Source organism: Siphateles boraxobius, unplaced genomic scaffold (genome assembly GCF_051911475.1).
Source record: "Siphateles boraxobius isolate OS27281-9 unplaced genomic scaffold, OSU_SipBor_1 55, whole genome shotgun sequence".
NCBI classification, from domain to species: Eukaryota; Metazoa; Chordata; class Actinopteri; order Cypriniformes; family Leuciscidae; genus Siphateles; species Siphateles boraxobius.
This window is the reverse complement of record NW_027509181.1, coordinates 285001-299927: the sequence shown is the minus strand read 5'-3', so window position 1 is coordinate 299927 and position 14927 is coordinate 285001. Positions and strand designations below refer to the sequence as shown.

The following is a 14927-nucleotide window of genomic DNA, read 5'->3' as shown; positions in this document are numbered from 1 at the left end:
AGGTGTCTGTGAAAGTTTTAAAGCAGTCTTTTAGTGCCGCTTCAGAGCGGTCGCGTCCGTAACGGAGAACTGTCACGTCTCTAACATTTTTTCCTCATAAATGCGAACACGAAAAATAAATTAAAATGAATATTTTATGTTCTGTGGAGAGCCAACCCTTCTTCATTAGATTTGCGCAGTGTAATTTACAGAATTACAACAAAAAAAAATCGTTGCCTCCTAAAAGTTAAAGATTTTTTTTTTGTCACACATGACTGTCGATTTCCCTAATATTAAATATAAAACGCATGTGTAGACTGATATTTTTCTAATGTCTGGACTCCTTTCTGGGAGGAGCCTATGGATAAACAGACGTTTCAATATTTTGGTATTAATGCATTTTCTGAGAATTTATATATAAGTTTTGACTGCAAGTCTGCAAATGTCATGTCCATAACGCTGGAATTCCCAAATTTTAAATAATTTATCCTCAACTAGCTTTGTGGTGTAGGTCTACATATTTTATAATGTTAAGGTATCTTCAAATAATACTAGGCTAATAGTAATTTAAAGATGTGGTAGCATTGGATCTGGACGGTATGGATAACGCTGGGAGTTGGAAGGGGTGTGTCGCCATTCTGCAGGTTCTTGGATCTGAGTGTCTCGATTTCGGTTTCATATCGCATATTACAGCCCTAATCATTTTAGAATGTTAAGTTCTACTTCTGTATAGTTATTTTGGTGAAAGTAACTCCAAAGTAATACAGGAGTAATGTAACGCATTACAATTCTGAGACAGTAATATTGTAAGGTAATGAATTACTTTTAAATACCAGTAACAAGTAATATATAATGTATTACAGTTTGGAAGTAACTTGCACAACACTGTTTATGTCTTATATTTATATCATATTTATATCGCTGTCTGTTGCATTGAGACTCTGCTACGGTTTCATTTTGAAATTCTAGTCGGCGAAATAAAGGGAAAACAAACAGCGATGATTTCTTGACTGAAATCCGCGTTTTGAAGGAATCACTTGCTTCTTTCCCGAATGAATCAGCCGTTTGAACGAATTCGTTGAATGAATGAATCCTTCAACTCACTTATTAAGACAGTGACTTGCCGCCGCCTACTGGCGGTTTTAGTTTCATATTTAAAGTACCCTTTAATTAAAACGTTAAAATTAGAAATAATTTCATTATGAATGGAGTGTAAATATATTAATGCCACTTCTGTGTCTCCTCTAGACTGCAAAGATGGATTTTGATTAAATGATTTAATTTGACTGGTAACAGTGGTACTGTATAATTATTGTATAATTAAGTATTATTGTATAAATAAGTATAATTACTGTATAATTTGAATGTTAGTATTTGACATAAAAGGTGATTCATAACTCTAAATAAGTTTAGAAAGAATGTCCATATATAGGTGAAAATGCCTCTGGAAATCAATTTAAGGTGGCAAATTAAATTAATTAAAAATTAATTAAAAAATGAATTTCGGTCCCTGCTGTTAACTGACCACTGCATAGAATATTAAAAAATATGAATATCTTTGTGAGTCTGCTGTCAAAAACAGGCCTAAACCAGCCATGTCACCAGCACAAAAACACAATCAGTAAAATATCATCTAATCATCAACAAAACATTGAAAATATTGAGATATATTTTTGTCAATATCGCACACCCCTAATGTACGGTATGAATTTTGATTTCTTCAGGTTTTAAAAAGCCTTAAATTCGATTTTAAAAAGTGTGCAGGAGCCCTGTAAATGGTTAGACATAGTAACCTAGCAAGTAAATTAATTAATACGCTTCTTGGTCCCCATTGCTTTTGCTCTATAGTTCTCACCAAAATGGAGAGAAAGAATGACATCATGTCAATTACAGTTACTGTGACTAATACTGAATATGTAATGCAAATGTAAAAATATAATGGAAATGCAAATACATTGTTGAATGATTAAAACATGGTATTTTGCCTGTTAATGCCTGCAGTGCAGTGCAGAAAATGATATGACAACAATAAGGTCTAAATGCAACTGGCCCCTCTAACAGCACAACTGGCCCCAGCTTGGCCCCCCCAGTTGAAATGGTCTAGAACCGCCACTGGTCAGAGGTCTTACATAGGATTGGCTGCTCAATGCTTTGTCCCTCCTCTAAACACCCACACTATTGGTCCAGTTTATGGCCTCATTTGGGTTTATTATTACACATTATTAATATTTATTATCATTGGTGTTCATGGTTATAATGTCAAGACAATCAGATAGACAAAGTTGAGTTTGTTATTTTTATTATTTGTAAATGACACTGGGCACATGACATATATATATACACACAGTCAAAATTATATAATTAAAAATACATTTGCACAGAATACACTTTACTATTAGCCATACAATATATAACCCCATATAATATATAAGGCCTGTGTATAATATATACAAAACAATATAATATACAAATACTTTAGAATATATAAATAGTACAATATATAAATAATACAATTTATAAATAGATAATGTGGTGGCAATTTTAATGATATTCATTGATCTTTAGTAAAATATAGATGATTCAAATAATGTCACATGTGTATCTCTCACTTGTAGTGAGAGAAGATTCTGTTTATGTACCTGGGGAGGCAGAAGGGGGAGACACTCCAGAGAACAGACGAACAAGGACCTCTGACCTAGATGTCAGAAGGCCATTTGGTGCAGGGGAGCTTAGTGGGCCAACTAGTGACGTCTATGGAAAACTACTGGAGGGAAGGCTCTGGGGGGAAGAAGGCCTTGAAACTAAGATAAAAGCTAGTTCAGTCTGTCTGGGGGTGTGTCACTCTTCTGCACAGGGTAACAACTGTGTATTAGACTGCTCCTATTCTTGCAAGAATAAATACTTCTATTTTATATAATTTGACTCTGAGTGTCTCTTACGCTGTGATGATGTTTAAGATGAATTTTTGCCACAACAATAACAATATGGAATTGTATAGAATATATAAATGCAGTATATATATATAGAAAACTATATAGAATTATATATAATACAATCTATAAATTATACTTTATAATATAAATAATACTATATATAAAAAAACAACAGAATATTCAAATTATACTATAGAATAATATTTAGAATAATATGCTCAGCAGCTGCAAAATAGGAGGGAAAAAAGTAATTAAACCACTGAAAATATCAAATTGGTTGGGATGGGAGCCTCTCCCAGGCTGAGTCTTTTACTGAGATTTATATTTATTTACACTTACTCTTCTTTATCTTTGTCTCATGCGCACAATGATCCTGCTGTCCTCCATCTTGTCTTCGTTTTCATCTTGGGCCATCCTGTAACCCCTTCTAACAGTTTCAAAATAAGTCTTGCAGGATGTTAGAGAGAGGAAGATAGTGAGGGGGGAGAATGTGTTTATTTATAACTAACTAATCTATACAGTTAAATAGTTGTAGCCTTGGGACATTCTCTTGTGACTTACCTTTAACAACAGCAGGATCTACGTCCAGTACAGCCATGGAGACGCCATTATAAAGATAGGTTGTGACCTCGAGGTTGTGGGGGGAGGATAGACTGTGGAGCAGTAATTAAAGAAGGTTGATTAAAAATATAATTTAGAAGAAAGGACTGTTATGAAACAATAGTTTTAAAGATATACCTTGTCTGTGGGTCATATTTGTGTATGTTGTTTTCCCCATTGTGCAATCTCCGTACAGCTTCCTGTAAACATCCAACATAGTATGAGGGCTCAATTCAAATACATTAATAAATAAAGCACACGAAGTTAAGCGGACACCACCAAATGTTTGTGACGGTCAGAAAATAACTTACCGCAACAGAATTATTCCCAGCTCTCTTTAATTTCTTTGAAGCAGGCTCCTCTTTTGCGTCTTTGAGCTCATTGATGTCAGCCTCCATCTTATCCAACGTCTTGTCCATCGTCTCCAGCTTTTCAAATATCCTCTTCAAACTTGCATTTACCATATACACCAGTCTGTTTTCGTTCGGACTCGGAGTTTGAATAGCCACATTGTCCCGACGTAAAAGAGTAACATCTCTACTCTGCTCTCCGTAAAACTCCAGCGATCTTTTGCAAGCCATCTTGAAGAGCAGAGGACACGCAGATACAAACTGCTTTTCAGGGTCTACGGTCTTTGTTGTAGATTGACAATGTAAAGCACTTATCAGCCCACCTTTCCTGAATACTAATGAGGGGGGCAGGGGAATAGGGGCAATCTTGAGCTGCCAGTCCCAAAACAAATTAGCATTTACAAAGCCAAGCCATCAACTAACAGCATGTGGTCAGACAAGTTCCTGTTATCGGGCCTTTGCGTGCATTTACAGGTACGCATAACAAAGTTCCAAAGATCCCTGCCAAACAGCATATTTAGCGGGCGTATTCATTGTCTGAATTCTCCCGTATACACCCCTTTTGACGCAGTGAAAGCTGCTTTACAGAGATAAACAATCTACATTGTTAAAAGCGCTATATAAATGAGGATGACTTGACTTGACTTGAAACCCAGGATCCTGAACCGGGGGCCCCTGGACTACCACCGTGTCAAATTTGGATCCCCTTCGACCTTTTGACCCCTGCCAAACGGACCTTTTGGTACACTGTCCACGAACCACCTATGAAAACGCATGCAATAAGTTACACGTGTCCTCGGCTACTGTTCGGCCCCCGGGGGTCCGAGGGGCCCCAAACTTCGCATCCTGGTAGCCTAGGGTCCCCACGTCCCTAGAGCACAGGGAATTTTTTTAGGCTTGTTAGGTGGCACTTTAGGCTGTTTGTGGACATAGTGATGAAGAATAGGCAGTTAGGTGGCAGTTTAGGCTGTTCGTGGACATAATGATGAAGAATAGGCTGTTAGGTGGCACTTTAGGCTGTTCGTGGACATATTGATGAAGAATAGGCTGTTAGGTGGCACTTTAGGCTGTTCGTGGACATAATGATGAAGAATAGGCAGTTAGGTGGCACTTTAGGCACTTCGTGGACATAATGATGAAGAATAGGCACTTAGGTGGCACTGTAGGCATTTCGTGGACATATTGATGAAGAATAGGCTGTTAGGTGGCACTTTAGGCACTCCGTGGACATATTGATGAAGAATAGGCACTTAGGTGGCACTTTAGGCACTTCGTGGGGAAGGGTTAGGGAACCTGGCCCCTTAGTGGTGGCCACTGTTAATGAAGATGATTATTTGAAATTACTCTGTCTTGATTAATGTCTGTTTTGTTTAGTAGTACTTTTATGTAACCCAAGTAGTAATGCTGCATGAAAATGTATTGGAAATTATATACAAAAAATAATACCAATTACTATGCATGTATACTTAACCTTATAAAAGTAGTAGATGTTTATATTAAGTAACTTAGAGTAGAGAGCATGTATGAGAAGACTGAACAGGCAGATACTGATTTAGCGGTATCTCTCGACGCCAGAAACCCAGCTGATTGTACCTTTGATTTAGACCTTGCTGTATATTGTAACTTTGCTATTAGTTTTGGTTTAACTTTTATTTTTGGAATATTAATAAATAACTATTATACTAATTGCAAGAAATTGTCTACCAGTATTGTTGTTAATAAACCTTGAGCAAGAACTAAACCACAGAGAAGTCTTCTGAACAAGTTGTAAGTGCCATTTGAACGCTTATGATTTAAGTCAGATTTGACTTACTCTACCTAACCTGATGATAATAAATAATACTTTTAAAGGTGTAAGGTTAAAGCACACACCGTAAAACATGGCGCCCAACTTGGGGCTTTAATTGTTCAATTACTGGCCAGAATTGAACAGTTAAGCGCCTGCTAAATCGCGTGTGCGTGGATATGCTTAAGGATAAGAAGGAACGATAAATCACCAAATAAAAGGCGACTAGAGAAATATAGTCAGGAAGAAATAATCTAGAAAAGATTATTTAAAGGAAACCCAGAAAGGGTTAAATGTGCACATAAAAAATAAGGTAAAGAGTTACCAAAGAGGCTAAGATAGGGCAGCAAAAGCCCAGAAAAAATCCAGCAATATTTTTATACAAGCATATACATGGGGTGATTCTCGTGTACTAGAATGGCAAAAGATAGCCATGCAGGCAGAGACGATCATCAGTCTAAGAGATGGAACCAGGAGAAATACTCCTAAGGCTTCCGTCCAAAGAAGGACTGAAAGCAGGAAAATTTGAGGAAAGTGAAGTAGGTCTAGCAGTATTGCAATGGATGCAAGAATTAGGGAAAAATCTAAACTGTAAAATACAATTACAGTGTAAAACCCCAGAAGCGGAAATATAATAAAAACTATTAGCAAACGAGATGAAGGCAAAATAGAGATTTTTGATATGGTAGGTAAAGCACTAAAAAGAGAAAAAGGAGCAATACCAGACATGGAAAAAGTAAAGAGATATCAGCTTGGTATGAATGACTTTGAACAAACGGAAGAAATCCACTTTACAATACCGGTAAATGAAGATGATGACCAGGAAAGTGTTATTACAGTTGCCCATCAATACACACCTACCCCAGAATCATACAAGCTAGAGATAGGCAGAATAAGACTGCTTATTAGAGACAGACAGCAGGGGGTGTTGTAATGCTAAATGGAAATAAACAAATGACAGCTGGATCTGGAACAGAAGGGGCAATTTTTAGTAAACTAGGTATTCAAGCAATACAGGAGATAGAAAATATGAGAGCTATACTGGGACCCCAAAATGCAGCAACAGTGAGAGTAACAACTGGGCTTCCTCAGTGGAGTTACGTGGCGCATACGGTAATGACAGATTGCAGGGAAGAGCTGTGTAGTGCGGAACGCTCCTGGCTGGAAGCCAGGACAGTAACAGCAGCAGTAATAAGAGAAACACTAAATAGAAAAGAAGATCAAATACATATGACTTTAATGGGAACCGGGCAGTTTAAACATCCAGTAACGTCAGTAATAGAAGGAATAATATCGGGAATTACAGATATATCCCAAGAAGGTCAGTTAACCATAAATTTATTAATGACTAATATAAATCAAGAAGAACTAGAAAACATTCTTGAAAAAAGGGAGGAGGAGAACCAGCCAGGACCCTCTCAGCCATCGGCCCCTCAATGAAATGTACCTGTAGGGGTGAGAGAAGTACAACAGGGTGAAGCAGAGTCCGAAGTTGAAGAGTTTCCGAAGTGTCAGAAAATTGTCAAACATAGAAGCTTGACTTACGGACAAATGAGGTCAGCAAGCCGCTTCCCCATCTGCCCAGAGAATCCTCGGACAGAAGGATGGTCTAAAACAGGGAAGCAAACATTGTTTCAAGAAGGATATGAATATAATAGGAAAGTAGTTAAATAACTAGACCAAGTGGTAATGTCACTGAAATCGGAAATTAAAAGTCTGCAAAAAGAGATGGAAAAATTAAAAACTAGGAAAGCAATAAAAAGAAATGAACGGTCTAAGGAGGCGGAAGACTGGGAGAGAGAAATTACAGAGCCTAGAAAAACAGTTAGAATTAGACCAGAAACTCCTGTATTTACAACTCCGTCCACACAATTAGGATTTATGCCTCCTCAAGAGGTTGAGGAAAATCAGACTAGCGTACAAGCAAAGCTGCTGGAATTACAGCTTACAGAAGCAGTAAGGAAGCAAGTAGGAAATAAAAAATTGCATGAAGAGCCGAGTGCATATGCAGACCGGATAATGAAAGCAGCAGAAAACGCACAACTGAGTCGGGATGCCGCTATGAGGCTTGTGCAAACCTGCTTTGGTCATCCTATCTATCATCCTATCGGACGAAAGCACCTGCGCCCCTGGAGTGGAGCTGAAGTCGAGATGATAAAACTTCACGAATGTGTGCGGTGAGGACCAGCCTGCCGCATCACAAACATCCTGGATTGATACTCCTGACAGGATAGCCTTAGAGGCAGCCATACTCCTGGTTGAATGAGCCCGGACAGCCAAAGGAGAAGGCTGACCGGCAGACTCATAGGCAAGTGAGATGGCCTCGACCACCCACTTGCTCAACCTCTGCTTAGATACTGGACAGCCCTTCTTAGGGGGTCCAAAGCAAATGAATAGCTGTTCACTCTTTCTCCACAGGGCAGCTCTGTGGATGTATGCATCTAGGGCCCTAACAGGGCAAAGCAGATTTAGTTTCTCTTGGTCTGACGTCAGAAATGGAGGAGGACAGAAAGCCTGCAGTACAATAGGCCTGACCACATTGGTTGGTACCTTGGGAACGTATCCCGGCCTAGGGAGGAGGCCTTCACCATGCCTGGTGCAAATTCCAAGCACGAGGGATAGACAGACAGAGCTTGGATATCTCCTATTCTTTTTAATGAAGATATAGCCAGAAGAAAGATAGTGTTAAGAGTGAGGAATTTCTCCGAAACTTCTTCAATGGGCTCGAACGGTGCTAGAGAGAGACCTTCTAGAACAACCGCCAGGTCCCAGGTCGGCACCCTCGTGCGAACTGCTGGCCTCAGCCTCAGAATGCCACGAAGGAAACGGGTTACAAGTGGGTGCTCCCGAGAGAAGCACCACTCAAAGGGACGTGGTAAGCAGATAAGGCCGCCACATACACCTTCAGTGTGGAGTGGGGTAACCCTGTGGAGAAACGCTCCTGAAGGAATTCCAGCACTGCACCCACTGGGCAGTTAACTGGGTCCAGCTGGTGTTCTCCACACCAAGATGTGAACATTTTCCACCTCAAGGCATATAATTTCCTAGTGGCCGGAGCTCTGGAGTGGAGGATGGTCTCCACGACCTCAGTCGAGAGACCAAATTCTATGAGCTGGGCCCCCTCAGAGGCCAAGCCCACAACCTCCATAGATCTGGGCGGGAGTGAAGTATCGACCCGCTCGCCTGAGAGAGAAGGTCCCTCCTCATCGGAATCTCCAGAGGAGAGCCGTCGAGGAGAGAAATTAGGTCCGCAAACCAAACTCGGGCCGACCAGTACGGGGCTACCAACAGTAGACTGACCCCGTCCCGGCGAACCCTCTCCAGAACTCCTGGGAGCAGAGCAATCGGGGGAAATGCGTACAGGCGTGACCTCGGCCACTCCTGTACCATCGCGCCCAACCCCAGAGGGGCTGGAGGACTTAGGGAAAACCACAGTTGGCAGAGTTATGTTTCCCTGGATGCAAATAGGTCTACCTCGGCACGACCGAAATGTTTCCATAGGAGCTCCACCACCTCGGGGTGGAGTCTCCACTCCTCGGGCCTCAGCCCCTGCCTCGACAGGATGTCTGCCCCCTGATTCAAATACCCCGGGATATAAATCGCCCTCAGTGAAAGAAGCTACCCCTGGGACCATAGAAGGATCTGGCGAGCCAGCTTGTATAAAGGGCGCGAACGCAGACCCCCCTGATGGCTTATATAAGAGACCACCGATGTGTTGTCTGACCGGACAAGAACATGGTGACCTCTCAGGTCTGGGGGGAAGTGTTTCAGAGCCTGAAACACCGCCATCATTTCTAGACAATTTATGTGCCAATGAAGATGATGGTCCTGCCACAGACCCTGGGCCGAGCGACCACTCATGATCACCCCCCAGCCTGTGAGAGAGGCGTCCGTCGTTAGTGTTACACGACGACATGGAGCCCCCAACACAGGACCAAGGGACAGGAACCAAGGTTCTTTCCACATAGCCAGAGCACGGAGACACCGTCGCGTGACCCTGATCTTGCGGAGCGGGTTTCCCCTCGGGGAGAACCCCTTGGTCCTGAGCCACCACTGCAGTGGTCTCATGTACAGCAGGCCGCAAGGTATAACGTTGGACGCTGCTGCCATCAGACCCAGAACCCTCTGATATTCCTTTACAGTGAGTGACTGGCTTAGCTTTGCCTGTTTGACGGCTAAGAGAATCGAAGCTATACGAGCAGGAGACAGACGTGCCTGCATCGTCGTCGAATCCCAAACCACGCCCAGAAAAGTGGTCCTCTGTACTGGAGAAAGCACACTCTTCTTGGTGTTGAGCCTCAACCCCAACTTTTTGATATGGGCGAGAACGACATCTCGATGCCGAATCGCCTGATGCTCCGATTGAGCCAGAATCAACCAATCGTCGATATAGTTTAAAATGCGGATGCCCTGGAGTCGCAGCGGAGCCAGAGCTGCATCCATACATTTCGTGAAAGTTCGGGGAGACAGTGCTAGGCCGAACGGAAGAACCCGATACTGGTACGCTTCGCCCCCGAAAGCGAACCTCAGGAACTTCCTGTGTTGTGGAAGGATGGAAATGCGGAAGTACGCGTCCTTTAGATCTACCGTGACAAACCAGTCCTCGGACCTGATCTGTGACACGATCTGCTTGAGAGTAAGCATTTTGAATTTGAGCTTCCCTACTGAGCGATTTAACAGGCACAGATCTAAAATTGGACGCAACCCCCCATCCTTTTTTGGAACGATGCAATATCGGCTGTAATAACCCAACTCTCTGCTGGGAGGAAGAACTCGTTCAATAGCCTCCTTCAGCAGGAGAGTTTTCACCTCCTGTTCCATAACCAGAGCCTGCTCGGGGCCCACCACTGTGGGCAGAACCCCTCTGAAGCGAGGCGGGCGTGATCTGAACTGAATCGCGTACCCCTTCTCAATAGTCTGCAGGACCCAATGAGATACATTTGTAAGGCTTTTCCACTCTGCCAAAAATTCTACTAAGGGTACCAGTCTCTCGAGACTGGCCTCTGGAATATTTTGAGTGGCAGACACAGTGCCCTGTAACGACGCACCGGCAGGGAACAACTGGTCTGACCACTCTAAACCGCTCCTCAGAGCGGGTGAGCGTCCCTCGGGAAAGCGCTCGCTGGGACCGTCTACGCCCCAGCACGCAGGTGGGGTTGGCAGAACGGGCCCCTGAGGGCACCGAGAGAGAACGGGCGCTGTGTACTGCGGCGAACACCTTTCTCTCTTGGTGGGGACCACCCTCAGTACCCTGACATTTCTGGCGTCAGGGCTTCTTCTTCGACGAAGCCTTCCTGGCGACAATAACCGTCCTCAGATCGGCCTTGCCCCTGGAAGAGCACCGTCTGAGAGCACCGCGCCTCGGCCCAGTCTTGCTGGGGAGGAGCACGAGACGCGACACTCCTTTTCTGTTGCGCCCGGTGTGAGGAGCTACTCGACGGCCGGGGCTGCTCCCGCCCAGCAGCACCGGAGACATGAACACGGAGGGGGAGAAATTTCTGGAGCGCCGCCGCCTGCTTTTTCTCTTCCTGAAACCTCTCGATGACCGAATTCACTGAGTCACCGAAGAGGTCAGCAGTTGAAAGCGGGCGTCCAGGAGAAAAGATTTTTCCTTTTCTTTCATGTTGGATAAATTCAACCATAAGTGTCTCTCCGTTGCCACCATGGCTGCCATAGAACGGCCCACTGATTTGGCCGTCTCCTTGGTGGCACGGAGAGATAGATCTACTGCCTGACGTAATTCTCGAATTACGTCAGCACTAATTTCATCCCCCTCACTCATATCTTTTAATAGGTCTGCTTGATATGCTTGTAATATCGACATGGTATGTAAGCACGCTGCCGCTTGACCTGCCGCCGAGTAAGCTTTGCCCACCAAAGCCGAGGTATTTCTTAATGGCTTTGTGGGCAATGCCTTAAATGACGATGCCATATCTGGAGATAGATGGCTCGCTAGCGTTTCTTCAGCCTTAGGCATCGCCCCATAACCATAATTCTTAGCCCCAGAAATATTTGAATAAACAGATGTTTGCTGGCTAAATATTCTGGATGACACTGGTCATCCAGCACGAGTGAGCACCTCCATAAGCTCCTCACTAGCAGGAGACTGAAGTGACGAGTCCCCAGTCTCTGCTGTATCAATACTTTCAACATCCAGATCCTCAGAACTGGATAATTGAAGTGATGGTGCCTCAGCCTGGGGGGAAGAAACCGCAGCGCGTGCTTCGACACCCGGATCTGAGGCACTGGATCTACCAGGTAAAGGCTGAGATAAGGCAGAGCCCGTCTCAATCCCCGCTAATAGATCCATTTGCGATCCCCACGATTGAACCCTCCGCTATGCCTCGGCGGCAGCGGGACCCGAACCGCGGGGAGCGCGCACCGAACCACTCTCCTCGAAGAGGGCTCGGCGGGAGCGGAGCGTTTTCATTGACATACGCTCGCAATGCTCGCAACCAGCTCCCTCGAGAGCTGACTGGGCATGCTGCACTCCCATACAAACAACACACAGATCGTGAGTGTCCCCACCCGTGATATAACGTGGGCAGGGATGAACACACTTTCTGAACTGCTGTTCGCTCGCCATATTATATATATATATATCGTCTCTTTATAGTTTTTTTGTATGTGAAAAACTCCTGCCTAGCAATTTCTAAGGACAGACAAAAACACTTTGAGACACAGACTGATATATCCACACACAGAGCGCTTGCTGAAGACTGAGAAGCTGACGTGCTTGTGTTTTGGGGTGCTTATATAGTTTCCTGGTCGATGACGTCACCTGCCTATGACGTTCCGTCTCGCCATTGGACTGATTTCTTACGTGCTTCATGACGCACTCACGCAGGGGCGTTCCCAAAGCGTTGTCACGCAGCTCGAGTTCCCTGATAGGGAACAGGAGATTCCTAATGCTGAAAAAGTTCCACTATTAAGACAAGTAGGTAGGAGAATTCCAGGCGGACATGGCTTGGTTACTCTGTTAAACAATGCGACCAGGGAAAAGATAGAAGAAAAATTAGCTGAATATGATCTTAGTTCAAGGCACGTGAAAGCAATAAAGAAAATGGCACCGCAAAATAAACAAAATCAAGGACTACAGATCAAAAAGAAATTTAAAAATACTAGATTTCAAATAAATAAGCATGAGGGGTTTAAAAAGAATGACGAAGGATTCCAGAGCGAAACAAGGAAAGTACATAATTTTTCTGGAAATAGGCAGATTTTTAACACAGCAAGGAAAACAATGCATAAACAACCAGGGGGGAAAAAGAGCTTGGGAACCCCACAAAAGACAGGCTTTATTCCAGCAGAAAAGTGGGAAGATATGACTCCCGCAGAAAGAGTTAAAGTAATAGAAGACCGTAAGAACAAAACAGAAAACTCAAGAAAAATTAGGAGTAATAAGGTAATTAAAAAGACAGAGAAAAATTCTCAACCTAAAAAGGAGAGAATAGACTAAAACCGTAACCTGGACAAATGTGGGCAAAATAGTTTTGATTTTTTTTTTTTTTAAATACTTCCCTTGATCTGAGCGGTACAAGACTTGGCTACTTTTCCTAAGTTTGCCTCCTGAACACACACAAATTTTTTTGACTCAATTCTACAATGTTAAGTGGGTGAAAAAAAAAACTCCTTAATCCTGTATTTGGGTCAAAAATGGGCACCCATAGAAATGAATGGGAAAAACTGTAATTTAGAGCATTCTTCTTGTTTTTTTGTAAAAATAAATTAATAGATCCAATACAATGCATATCTAACATACACACAAATGAAGGGCTGATCCTGTACAACATTCTCATCATGGCAAAAACTCACACTCATACACACACACACACACACACACACACACACACACACACACACACACACACACACACAAACAATGCATTCAATGAGCCTATGACAGAGCTGGGCTAATGTCTGACCATGTTTTTTGGTATGATCCAATCCTCCATCTGGCTCATCACCCTCTCTCTCTCTCTCTCTCTCTCTCACACACACACACACACACACACACACACACACACACACACACACACACACACACACACACACAAACAATGCATTCAATGAGCCTATGACAGAGCTGGGGCCTGTACCATGAAGCCGGTTTAGGTGGCTAGCCAGCTATGTTTCAGCTTAGTTTCCGCCAACTCTGGGTTTTAGGTACTATGAAAGCAGCTCGGCTTTAATCGGGGTTCGTTGCCATGGTATCTTACGCTGCACGGCTAGCCTGCTCCGGGGCAGGTTAAGTTCTGGATTCGAGAGCTCAGACTGAAGTTTGACCAATCAGCTGTGAGCAAAGAAACATATAGGTGACGTAACTGATTCCCAGCGTCTGTTCTCTGTTGCAATGGCTTCACCTTTTCTCCCAAATCCCGTGGACATCTCCGCGCAAATTGTTAGACGAGCACTTCGTAGAGAAAGAGTTTATAGGGACAGACAAAATCCCTTTGACTTTCCTGATATTTACTTGTATGAAAGATACAGATTTTCAGCGGAAGGAATGTCTTATCTTTGCGAACTTCTTGAGCCGCACATAACAAATGTTACTCGTCGAAGCCATGCACTTAATGTACCGCAAATGGTATGTATTGCGTTGCGTTTTTTTGCAAGTGGTACATACTTGTATGCGGTCGGTGATGCAGAGAATCTAGGGAAAAACACGGTCTGTCGAACAATTCGCAAGGTGGTCCTCGCTCTGCAGGGGTACATAAATAGCTTCATTGTGTTCCCTGGACATTTATCCACCATGTCCATAAAAGAGGGCTTTTATAAAATTGCCGGTAAGATATATTGATAGGGTGACATCACATGAACAAATGTAGCCTTTCACACAAATTTTTTTTTTCTTCAAAAAAAAAAAATTCACACTTGGAAATCTATTATACAAAAGTCTGCAGTAGCTACCTGTTAAGAAATGTTTTAAATATATAGGTTTAATTCCTATGATAGGATTCTCTAGAGTCATAGGAGCAATAGACTGCACACATGTTGCAATCTCCACAGCTCTAGGAGAACATGAGGCAGATTATGTGAACAGAAAGTCCTTTCACAGCCTTAATGTTCAGGTAGGGCTACTATACCCTATGTGAAATTATTTTTATTTGCATTGAGATCAATCTTTAAATAAATAGTAACTAACAGATAGGACAATGATTTACTGTACATTTCATCTGCAGATGACTTGTGATCATGAATGCATGATCACAAGCTTGGATTCCAAATGGCCTGGCTCAGTGCATGACACACGCATTTTCCGTGAGTCTATTTTGTGTC

General features: G+C 43.0%; 2 long non-coding RNA genes across 2 annotated transcripts in view; both read right to left on the bottom strand.

The window, feature by feature from the left end:
* Positions 1 to 3395: 3395 nt before the first annotated feature.
* On the bottom strand, positions 3396 to 3880 carry LOC143714540 (uncharacterized). Its single transcript, XR_013195526.1, has 3 exons — positions 3824 to 3880; positions 3651 to 3712; positions 3396 to 3565 (listed from the first exon to the last, which is right to left on the bottom strand). It is a non-coding gene; the product is annotated as an uncharacterized LOC143714540 (long non-coding RNA).
* A 2988-nt stretch (positions 3881 to 6868) lies between these two features.
* Positions 6869 to 14927, bottom strand: part of LOC143714538 (uncharacterized) — a 14885-nt gene continuing 6826 nt past the window's right edge. Inside the window, exon 2 of the long non-coding RNA XR_013195525.1 lies at positions 6869 to 7095. This is a non-coding gene — a long non-coding RNA (uncharacterized LOC143714538). The remainder of the gene's footprint in view (positions 7096 to 14927) is intronic.